This window comes from Elaeis guineensis, chromosome 7 (assembly GCF_000442705.2).
Source record: "Elaeis guineensis isolate ETL-2024a chromosome 7, EG11, whole genome shotgun sequence".
Classification (NCBI taxonomy): domain Eukaryota; kingdom Viridiplantae; phylum Streptophyta; class Magnoliopsida; order Arecales; family Arecaceae; genus Elaeis; species Elaeis guineensis.
The window spans coordinates 25,431,493-25,440,741 of record NC_025999.2 but is presented as its reverse complement, the minus strand read 5'-3'; positions in this window follow the sequence as shown (position 1 = coordinate 25,440,741).

Here is a 9,249-nt window from a genome sequence, read left to right as displayed (position 1 = left end):
TTCCATCCATAATATCCTCCAGCAGTTTGACCAGTCTGACAGAAACAAGATTGGTGAATCACCAGGCAGATTTATATATCATTCAAACAAACTTATCAGTATATAGGATTCCCTGCTTGTTATATCTTTGACTCTCTGACACAATCTCTACATGCTGGTAAATTGCATGATTAGCTTTCAAGTCTATGGAACCAATAAACACCTGTTCCACGTCAGGAGCTGATTCGTTGAAGATGATACAATGAAATGAACCCACCTGTGCATCTCCTCGTTTGGCCACAGCAGTTACCTTGTATGGGTTCTATAAGAACTGCCTTGCAAGTTGTTCAACCTCCTTTGGTGAAGAATAAAGAGTTTGACGATCTGGGCGGATCTACTGGAAGGAAAAAAACTAAAGCATTAGGGAACCATAAGATCCAATTAGAAAGGCCAAACAGATTCAACGAACCAACTAATTTCACTTCATGTATACATCATTTCGGCTGAAAAATCCTGATTTCCTTTGAACTGGTCCTTAATATGGTGGTCCTCTGCCTAGTAATTGCAAAGGTTTTATGGGCAATTCTTGGGGTGATGCAACCCCAAAAATCTAAACCTTGGTAATTATAATGTGGGTTGGTCTCCCTTGAGTCCAATTTCCTAAATTACATTAAACTGGAAGCAAAAATGAGCAGTCTAATTATCCACATGACTCCATGGGAACAATGACAGTTCAAAGAATCCGATATTTTTATAACTAGTAATTGTGAAGAATAAGGATTTCACATCTCAAGAACTATGGCTGGCTGCTTGGATGATGAAACTAAAGAGAATAATAACGGCAACTATGTAGTAGCAGCTTCTAAATATTCAAACTTCTGTGAGAGTTAAATACGACTACCACTAAATATCAGAATTTCATGATAACTCCTCTTGTGGTCGCCATAAAAGTGATCTATTTAGTGTCCACATACTACAGCTGCCACTAAAACTCTAACTTTATGCATGGGCCATAGGTGATTGTTATAAAACTATGATATTTAGTGTCTTTTTGGGATTGACTACCACTAAATATAGAACTTTGTGTGGTAGTTATTTGTGGACGCTACTAAATATCTTCATTTAGTGAATAATATTTTCAAACCACCACTAAAAAGCTTTTTATTAATGATGGCCGCCCCTCGTTGCCTCAAGAAATACTATATAGTAACTAGATTTTTACGGCCATCACTAAAGGTAGTCACTAAAACTTATCTTTGTTGTAGCGATATGGATGCTCTAGCCAAGTATTTGATAGTAAGAAGAGAGAAAATATAAAAGGTGTTGTCATCAATGGTTGCTCCATGGAAGAGAAGACGGGGAAGAGATTGAATTGAGAAGAGAGGTGGAAAGAGATGAAAAGAAAAATCACATTCTCTTGATGCCCCTTTTTTCTTTTTATTATTATTATTTGTTTCAAGAATATATTTTATAATTATTAGTTTAAAGAGTAATAATAATCTATCATCATTCAAGTATAAGAATAGTAGTTTGCACAAAATTTATTTCATGCACCTTTCTTTGATAAAAAATTAATTCGTCTCCATACTTTATGTTTCCAAGTGAATGTAAAAGAATATAATGAATGAGAATAAGTTTAATTTAACTCAATAAGCATTGTTATGCAGATTAGGTATTTATATGTGAATTTTTGAAACACATGTTCATATAAATAATTATCTTTTATCAATTACGCTTGCATTTGATATTCCCTTGTACAAACAAGATACTTGAAGTAGGTCATTGTACACAGTTTAAAAAATAGCAATCATGATAAGATAATTATATAAATTAATTAATATAATTAATTATAATTTTGCTATTCATGAGTAAAAAATGAAACTTAAAACAAATTATTTGATGAATCCATATTATGGTTCTATATTTTGTGTATGAGCCTTGTATTAAACCCAAACTTTTGTATTAAGTTCATGAAACTTTATAAAGAGTGGTTGATCTGACTCTGCTACTACTATTCCCACTAACCAAATTGGATGTGGCTTTATCAAAATAATGAAATATTAATTATGCAATTGGACAAGGAGAGCACAAATCATGGTTGTTCATAATAACTTGAATGTGCATCGTATATGTCAACCTTTAATATCAATGAAAGATAAGTGAGTGTTCGAAGTCAGGTACGTCTTAAAGCCATTTGAATGTTTAATATAATAAGCATAAGTTTAAGGATGGCAATTTTAGCCAACCTATTGGGTATCCAACCCAATCTGATCCAAATGAGGTAGGTTATTCAATCTGATTAGAACCTAGGGTGGATATGGGCTCTAGAAAAAAATACCCGAAGTGTATTTGGATTGGGTACGAGTAATGATGTGCTTCACTCTAAATCTGATCCAATATAATCTTAATATATATATATTTTTCAAAATTATAATTATTTTGTAATATTTATATGTATCCAATCTAAGTCCTCTTATCTATCCAACCCGATCCAACCCGTATTTTTACTTATCTCGATCCAACCCAACTTGATGTTGAATGTATGATCTGCAAAGTTAATTGTTGGCTGACACATTATATTTATTTCAGGATATTTTTTATATTTAATCTTAAAAATTAATAAAATTGATAATTATTTTAATTCTAGAGTAATGTGTTCTAGAATCATCCAAGGAGTTAATGGTCAAGACACATATTCTCAAAAATTAAAAATCTAAGATATGTATCATTATAGATTAATTCCTAAACTACTCCCGATTGATAATCATCACGTGGATGGTGATTGATCTGATAAGAATGATGCACGAATCACTTCTCTTTCAAATAGACGGGTCTTGAATCTACAGTATAGGGACACTGGAGCAAGAGTGCAGGTGGTTGTTAGAGAATAATGATACTGAGCGTGACGAAAAATGAAAAGTTATATAGATGTCTATTCACTCGTCAGTGACTATCTCGATGCTGTAGTTGTGGGTAGTTCTTTGACCTACGGTTCCTCGACTGCTCACAGTGGGGTTGTTGTAGTTTGATAATGCATAAATATAGTTTCTAGCCATTCGGGGCCTTACGTTGTTCGTTGGTTACAGTAGGTTCGCTATAGGAGTAGGAGTGCACTTATAGGAGATTTATAAGCCTTAGTAATTGAGGAGTAATCCTATACGATGTAAGAGATTGAGTCCTTAAGTCTGTAGCCACAGCAGCATGATAATGGAAAGGAGTTTCCATGGGATTCATGATTGAACTCAAGCTAATTAATTTTAGCATACGAAGGATGTTTAGGATTTGACGAGTTTCTATGACCTGCATCCTATCAAAACTCTCGATAGAGGAACTTAATCATATGGTAACTATATCTAGGAGTTCATCTTTCTATTCTACTGGATTGTCATTATATACTGCTAGGTATCGCTGGTAGATTGTGAGAACTCACTAGGATCATTTTTGGATTAACGATCTTTGTTGGGGTGAGTTGAAATTATTCTAGTCTATCGAAGGGAGTTTTTTTAATATTGTGATAGAGATCACGGTATGTCTCACTATCAGATAGAATAAAATCTGAGAGGTCATACACAAAAGAAGCACGACCTGATCAATAGCTTGGATCATAATCAAATTATCAATTGGATTGATGGTTTGAATTAAGAAACTACTAATTATGTAAGGATTACATATTTAGTAATTACTAATTGTTAGCAAAGAGACTTAATTGCAAGTGTTGCAGTGTAATTGAGCCTAATTAAATTATGGATCAAGTTCTAATTAATTTAAATCATATTTAATTTAATTAAATTTGATTTAATTTAAAACTAATTAGGTTTAATTATCTAAGTTAGATTTATATTGCAATCCTGATTAGATCATGGTTGACAGTCTTTTCGAATTAGATTCTGATCAGGCTCGAATTAGATTTGAATCAAATCCAATTTAAAATCTAATCAAATTAGGAAGCCAACTCTCTCTTTACTAGGCTTACCTCTTTTCTTTCATGTAGAAAGAGAGAGGGCATGCATCCTTGCATGCATGAAAAGAGAGGGGCACTAAGGGGCACCAATAGTTGGCACCCCATCTCTCTGAGATTCTCTTTCCCTTTTTGACTCCACTTCCTATTTAAATTTGATTCAAACAAGGAAAGGAATTGGATCTTATCAGGTAGGGGCGTTGGAGTTTATTTTGTGCAACAAAAATAAAAGGACTGGTAGTTGGTGTGCGGTATTAAGTGCAATGGGTTTTTTTCTTGCCGTAAAAACACATCTCCATGCCTCCCTTTCCTTCCTTCTTCATCCCAACGCCCCACCTCTTTTCTATAGATCAGATCTATGAGAAAGAGAGATTAGAGAGAGAGGAAAAAAAGAAGAAATTTTTTTTTTCATCTCTTCTTGGAGATCAAAAAAATCCCATCAGATCAGTGCGAAAGGTCCATGCTGCAGTCTTGTTCTTCGAGATCTAGAAGAAGGTTTCAGATCCAAGCCAAGGAGCGAGTTCTGTAAGATACTATCACTTCGATGGCCTTGATACTTTGATCAGGTCATCTTCGTGTGAATACTAATAGAGGTCGGATATGTGCGTGGCTCTGATAGAAATTTCGGACATCCATCAGATTCGATCTGAGTAAGAAGAAAGGATAACAATTAAGGTAATCATTCTTCTTTTTCTATTTTAATTTTTAGATCTAAAATATTTATTTCATGACATGTTAAATGATCTCTAGATGATTGTAGGATTAGATCTGAGCATGAATAAAATTAAAATGATTTTAATTTTATCTTTTCGCTATATATTTTCATGAGTTGAAAAATCTGTATGCTAATCACCTAGAATCCAATAGTGGTATCAGAGCCACATTGATTTAACATGCATAAAGTAAATTTTAGATCTGATTTCTATTTTATATCTAAAAGTTAGGATTAGTAAAATCGATCTTGTGCTGAAACAAAGTTGTTCTGATATAGGGTGAACCCTTATACTGAAAAGGTTGTCCTAGTACAAGATTGATCGATTTTGAAAATAATTTTTAAAATATATAAATTAATAACTTTAGGTCTGAAATCAAATGTATGAGATATGTCTTATTTGATGTTAGATCTAAAATTAAAATGATTAAGATTTGCATCATACTGAAATAAGGTTGTTCTGGTACAAGGTTAAACTCCTATACTGAAAGGTTGTCCTAGTGCGATGCGAATGGATTTTTAAAAAATATTTTTAAAATATTTTAATTATTATTTTAGATCTGATTATGCATGTATATGATATGTTCCATGATTAGTTTTAGATTTGAAAATTATATATGTGATATATATTTCATAAATTTTAAAACTAAAACAATATATATGAGATATATGACTTTAAGTTTAGATCTGAAAATGTTTCGAGATCATAAGCCATTAATTCATGCACTTAAACCTAATCTAAAATTATTTTTAGAATCTAAATTTTAGGTGGTGCATGAGGGTATGGCTTGAACAGTTAGGTCCAGTGATTGGACTATAATTATGATTTTTGATAGATCATGTTAGAAACTTTGCCGATTTTGAGTAGTTGATCGAATCTAATCAATAGTAATTAGGATTAGATCAAAGGGGCTTAACATTGAGTTTAGTTATAGTTGATCACATCGATTTATATTTTGATATGAATTGATTGACTCAAGACCTAATTTGGCTCAGTGGATCGAGTTCAAGTAGCTAGACTGACTTATTTAATTCTAATTGATCAATTGATGCTTAAGACAAGTCTCAACTGATAATTTTTAATTGAGAGTATGCTTATCTGGCCATTTTGATGGTGTCTAAGGCAAGCATCGGCTATCCTCCCATCGATCTCACTTATCTGATCAATTTGATCAATTAAGTTTTGAATCTGGTTGCTTAGTCATTTATATTTACCCATGCCGACTAGGTTGGTCAGATATGAGATTGTGCTGACCTAAATTAGGTTAATCAAACATGAGATGTGCTAAACTAAATTAGATTAATCAGACATGAGATGTGCTGATCTAAACTAGGTTAATCAGACATAAGATGTTCTGATCTAAACTAGATTAGTCAGATATCAGATGTGCTGATTTAAACCAAGTTTGTCAGATATGAGATGTGCTGATATGAACCTGACCAGTCATTTACATGAGATGTATGTAACTATGTAGAAGAGACCTAAATTCAAACCTTCCTACAAATATTAAGTCTAGCGATCTTCTACTATTGTAGACATGCAGAGATCCTACTGATGTTGATTATTCTCGACTGATCACAGTGGTTCAGTTGCACCGAAAAGACTCAACCACTCTATTAGCAAAAGTTGCTCCAGGGTGAGGATGGGATTGGGTCCAATAACTGTTAGGTGAGGATCCCAATGACGGCTTCACACCTACTTGTGAATGGTGGGCCTGACTTAACCAAGAAGTATGGTTAAAATTGTTAGGTGAGCCCACATGACTTAGAGATGGAATCACTGCATCATGCTTAAGAAGAATTAGACAAGAGTTGTCCACCTATTGGTTTAGTATGCTCCCAATAACTGTAAGACGAGGTGCATACAAATCAGTGGGACCACAATACCATTAGAAACCCTAATCGCATAGGGGTTTCTGCATCTCCATGGGGGAGTGTAAGAGATCCATGAGAATAGTGAGAGTTTAATTTATTTCTTAAAATCTCTAGAACAAATAGTGATTAAGTACAAATATCTAATTAGAATCCTCTTCTCTCTTCAGTTCATAACTCAGCTTCAAACCCCTTAGCCCGATTTGTAGGGTTCAACGGATTGATCGGGATAAACTACAAATTATTGGCTTAGGAATTTCAGAATAGTTCTGAACTCAAAAAAGATTAGGATATGTTTTAGACCAAGATTCTTCTGTATTACTAAACTATCCAAACGTTGAAACATTCAGCACTTGATAAATGGATGGATGATGGCAATTAGGTTAGGTGCTATATCTTGGCCTCAAGGCTCAGCATGAGGACATCAAAACTTTAGAGCTATGATAATTCACCCGCAAGAGTTGTATTGTAAGTAGAATCAGATTGCACTTGGGCAATCTATCCATGATCATTGTTTATCAATGATTAAGGATCTAAAAGAGCTTGAGAAGCTCGAGATAACCATGCATTAGGAGTTGCAAGTACATTTGATGTAGCAGTCCTTTAGTAGTTTATTTTGGTCAGTTTATTATTAAACTACCATATGAATAAGATTGATAGTACATTATAGATATCGTTAAACATGTTGGTGATCAATTAGGAGACCTTGAAAAGTTCAAGGGGCTTGTGTTCTTGCTGTAGAATGGTATTTGGTTTCAAAAGAGAGTTTGTTAGAACAAGAGGTCTATGAAAGAATGAGACAAAGAAGGATCTTTTCAAAGAGAAGGCATCAGGCAAGAGAAAGTGTTTCTACTACATGCTAATGGTCACTTGGAGAGGAATTGTCCCTCTACCTGGATAGCCTAAAGAAAAAGGATGACACATCTTGTGAAGGTATGTCAGATCTATTTATTTACAAGTTGATGTATTCGAGCAAATAGTGAGTGCCATAGGATCTAAAAGATCTAGGGATGAGATAAATCATAAGTATAGGTGGTACCTTAAGTTAGATCATTTTTGGAGAGGACATGATATACAAATTGAAAAATAGATTATCTTTAAGGCTCAGTGAATTTTGAGTCATACGTAGTTTGTGGATCCTGTCTTCAAGGAACAATGACCAAACTACCCTTTATGGGACATGGGGAGAGGACCACTAACATATCTGCCCTGGAACACACTGATGTGTATGGCTCATTTAATGTGTAGGCCAGAGATGGTAATTTCTACTCTATAACTGTTATCGATGATTATTCACGGTATGAGATGCAAGTTTGAAGCCTTTGAAGAGTTAAAAAAATTTAGAGATGAAGTAGAAAATAACTTCAAAAAATTTTTAAGATTTTTTGATTGGATCGAGGAGGTAAATATCTTTGTGAGAATTTTAAAATTATCTCATGCAAACAGCATAGTCTCATATTGGACTCCTTCAGGTACTAATTGGGTATGGCTATAGGAGGAATTGGATCCTATTAGATATGGTCCGGTCCATGATGAGGTTCACTCACTCACTAACTCTTATTTCTTTAGAGACATACTTTAATCTATTCAATAAGATTATCAGCCCACGTCGAAAGACAACAGACCGACAAGTTAGAGACTAGGTTAGATCTATGAAGGTTCTCGTTATAAGATATCTTAAAAAGTTATTAGGATACTAATTGTACTTCTCAATAAATCACAATGTGAATATGACTCATCATATCATGTTCTTGAAAAATAGTTTATCCAAGATGATGGTAGTGGGAGAAAATTAAGCTCGAAAAGAATCTCTGAAGTGCAATGAGCTTATGTTGCTCCTTAGATTGATTTTGATGATTACAAAACAGTTGAAGGGGTACTAATATTTCTCACTTGAAAAAGACTTATTGCTCTTCAGGGGCAAAATAGTAATTTTATCAAAACCCTGATTTGATAGTATCAAATGATAGAACAAAAGATTTGGGATCCAATGATGAAAATTTTATTGATTTTGATCTTATATTTTGAAAGATATGCATGATTGAAAATCATGAGTCGACCCATGAGTCGACTCATGGCACATGAGATGACTGGCATGCCAAATTTTCTGGCTGGCACAGACTTGGCAATGCCTGTGAGTCGACCCATGAGTCGACCCCCAAGGCATGAGTCGACTCATGAGTCGACCTCTGTGGGTCTTTTTGCCAGTTTTACAGAACCATGGATCCCGTTCCCTTCTGTGTCATTTTTCCACAGAGGTTGACCCATGAGTCGACCCCCAGGCATGAGTCGACTCATGAGTCGACCCCTGTGACGGGATTCTTCTACAACGACTAGTTTTTAACCCATTTTAAATACTTTTAATGCTCATTTAATGCAGTCTAACGGCTCTTTTTCAGTCTAGAATGATTTCCTCTATCTCTTAAAGCTATAAAAAGGAACAAAAAGGTGGGAATCAGAAGAGCATTCAAGGAGAGAGATTTTGAAAAAAAGTTTTCAAGCCAACTTTTCAGCCCTAAGCAAGAGTTCATTCAAAGCTTTCAAGAAGTCTTTAATCCAAGCTCACCAACTCCTCTAGTGCACATTCAAGTCTCCATCCACCTTGAGGAAATCCAAAAAGGGTCTTCTTCTCTTGAGTAAAGTGTATTTAAAGTTATATTCGCTCATTGAAGGAGCTTTCTTTGTACTTATTTGTGCTAAAAATTGTTATACTCGGTTTGAGTAATTA